Below are 3,488 nucleotides of genomic sequence, written 5' to 3'. Positions count from 1 at the left end.
CCCTATTCAAGGTAAACAAAAATATCCCAAAGACACAACATGTGGAAGGTACAACTTGGATCCAAGACAATTACTAACAAATGCAAAACATAGCAAGCTGGAAAAATCATATACCATTGCAGGTCATGTTATCACTCAAGGGCTTCCATAGTCCCTGTCCTCAAAAACCTCCTTGACTGTAGCTCTTTAAAGTGATCTCAAAAAACTAATGAAAAAGATAAGCAGATTAGAATTAAAAATTGATTTTCCCCCCAACGTCATATAAGCAGAAACAGGACGGCATGAACATACTTCAAAATTTATGATTCAGGTTCTATGAAATAATTTCCCAGTCAACTTCTGTCTGCAATTGCAAAAGAAATGGTTCTGGTTATCTGCATTTGCAGCAGCACAAATAATCAACCCCCTCAAATGCAGACAGATCCTGGGCAGGCAGGATAAAGGGAAGTGAACTGCAATATATGAACATTCAAGTTTATGTTTCAGCAAAAGCTCAAGTGCATTTAAGAGAGAATACTTATCTGCAGAAGCTGTCACTCACACTCTGGTCCTATCATTAAAAAGGAAATAATCATTTACAGTCATATAAAGAGGCTCTCTCACAAGAGAGACTGGAATTGGGAAGTTATGATGAGCAAACACTACATTACACACAACTTCCAACAAATTATTTGTTCATTTCCAGACCTGTAAATCAATCTGGCATTAGCTCTGTATTTCTGAACTGCTTGGAATTTGGCTATATTTTTGTTGTTGTACTAATCAGGATGCAAATTACACCAATTCCAATATTTTAATTACTGAGCTTTAGAGGGGGGAGAAAATATTGGGTTATGTATGGGAAATACTCACTCTTCTCTTTCCTGATCTTGTCAAATCTTTGTTTAATTGCAGACAAGTTGATTYTCTCCTAACCTGAGAAATCTTGCATCAAGATTTTAAGCAAATAAATAAGTATAAAAAATGCAGAGATTATAAATTAGGCCAGACAAATCTGTATCTAGACTCGTGCCTGCAAAGAGCATTCTATCAATATAGTGAAATGCTAATCTCCTAATTAACAACCTAATTAGGTAATTATGGCTTTGCAGAGGGATGCCTAAATGAAATATGACAACATGGTCACCTCTTTATATGGCACCTGTGGGCCTTTTCAGCTGTCACTGCCGAGAGTGCAATATCAATTTGAACAGATGACAAAGTGTTGTCATTTTTCATTCAGATATTGTGCTGAATGCTGCGATCGAGGCCGCTCCGAGACGCCTGGGCTTTGCCTCATCTCAATATCTGCAAAGACTTTGCTTGATTTTCAACATCTCTGATTGAGCTTGGTTTTTTGTGGGCATTCCCTGACACACAGCACAGCTGCACTGGGATGCCCCACAACCCCAGAACCCCCAGGACCCAAATTCACAGCACATATCCACAAAAATATTGTAGTATTTGAGTTCATTTCTGAGGCTTTGCCTCATCTAAATATGTGCAAACTCTTTGCTTGATTTTCAACATCTCTGATTGAGCTTGGTTTTCTGTGGGCATTCCCTGACACACAGCACAGCTGCAGTGTCACACTGGGACCCCACACAACCCCCATGACCCCCAATTTCACAGCACATATCCACAAAAATATCTGAGTATTTGAGTTCATTTCTGAGGCTTTGCCTCATCTAAATATCTGCAAAGACTTTGCTTGATTTTCAACATCTCTGATTGAGCTCATTTTTTGGGCATTCCCTGACACACAGCACAGCCGGAGTCACACTGGGATGCCCCACAACCCCACAACCCCCATGCCCCAATTTCACAGCACATAACCACAAAAATATCGGAGTATTTGAGTTCATTTCTGAGGCTTTGCCTCATCTCAATATCTGCAAACACTTTGCTTGATTTTCAGTGTCTCTGAGCTCGTTTTTTGGGCATTCCCTGACACACACAGCACAGCTGCAGTGCCACACCGGGATGCCCCACAACCCCCATGCCCCAATTTCACAGCACATAACCACAAAAATATTGGAGTATTTGAGTTCATTTCTGAGGCTTTGCCTCATCTAAATATGTGCAAAGACTTTGCTTGATTTTCAGTGTCCCTGATTGAGCTCATTTTTTGGGCATTCCCTGACACACACCACAGCTGGAGTCACTCTGGGATGCCCCACAACCCCCATGACCCTCAATTTCACAGCACATATCCACAAAAATATCGGAGTATTTGAGTTCATTTCTGAGGCTTTGCCTCATCTAAATATGTGCAAACTCTTTGCTTGATTTTCAACATCTCTGATTGAGCTTGGTTTTTTGTGGGCATTCCCTGACACACAGCACAGCTACACTGGGATGCCCCACAACCCCGGAACCCCCAATTTCACAGCACATGTCCACAAAAATATCGGAGTATTTGAGTTCATTTCTGAGGCTTTGCCTCATCTAAATATGTGCAAACACTTTGCTTGATTTTCAGTGTCTCTGAGCTCGTTTTTTGGGCATTCCCTGACACACAGCACAGCTGGAGTCACACTGGGATGCCCCACAACCCCACAACCCCCATGCCCCAATTTCACAGCACAAATCCACAAAAATATCTGAGTATTTGAGTTCATTTCTGAGGCTTAACTACTGCTGGCTTTGAAATAACAAAACCAAACCGGAGTGCCTTGTAAATAACACATTACAATTTTACACATTTCATTTTGCTTTTATTCCTACTGAACACTCTTTTCCAGAGGAACAGCAGTTCCTATCCAGGAGAGGGTGAACTGTAGAGAGGAGAACGAAAGCACAGGCTGGGACTGCTCAAATATTAGACTACAGCTGCTATTTTTGCCATTCTCAGTGTGATATTCAACAGTCTAAAAAACTCGATAAATTTTATAAACACCTATACAAGCTTCAATTGCAAAAAAGCTGAACAAGCTTCACCACTTTGCTTTTTTGCTTGTTTACTGTTGAGAGAGATGCTWCTGTTTGGGTTTTACACACACAAACGTCTCCTTTCTAAGGAGAAAGCCTTTCTCTGCCTTTCTAAGTCTCTTTAGGTTGTTGCCATTCCACTTTTGAGCGCCTGAAAATATTTTYATAGCATTAAAAAGATGATCATAGTCTTATTTTTTATAGTGTAACAGCACACAAGCTGCTTCTGACTTCAGAAGCACTCATGATGATCARACCTATTTAAAAATGCCTGAGATCTTCAGTTCCTTTGGGACCCTATATCAAATGGAACTGGACAGATTCACATTTCTTCAGCAAAAGATGAATCCCCCATTCCTCTGGCTTTTAATTTTTGGGTCTGTCTCCTTCAAGAGCACACAAAACATATTCAAGGAGCTTTGTTTTGCTTTCAGAATAATGGATTTGGATACAACACTTCTCAGGCAATAAGGAAGCAAGGTAGGGACTGCCCTTGTGCTGTCTTGGATAAGAAACTGAGCTGACAGACAGTGAACAGCAAGGCATCAGAGTTTGATGGAGCTCCTCAGCTGAGTGAC

The 3,488-nt window shown here is 40.8% G+C and overlaps 1 protein-coding gene across 3 annotated transcripts in view; it reads right to left on the bottom strand.

The window, feature by feature from the left end:
- The window catches only part of MAPKAP1 (MAPK associated protein 1), an 80,518-nt gene that overhangs the window by 76,033 nt on the left and 997 nt on the right, over window positions 1-3,488 (bottom strand). The window lies entirely within an intron of this gene.

This window comes from Malurus melanocephalus, unplaced genomic scaffold (genome assembly GCF_030028575.1).
Source record: "Malurus melanocephalus ecotype Western Australia unplaced genomic scaffold, MMel_1.1 scaffold_181, whole genome shotgun sequence".
In the NCBI taxonomy this organism is placed as follows: Eukaryota; Metazoa; Chordata; class Aves; order Passeriformes; family Maluridae; genus Malurus; species Malurus melanocephalus.
Note: the sequence above shows the minus strand (reverse complement) of the source record. Positions and strands in the feature narration are given on the sequence as shown.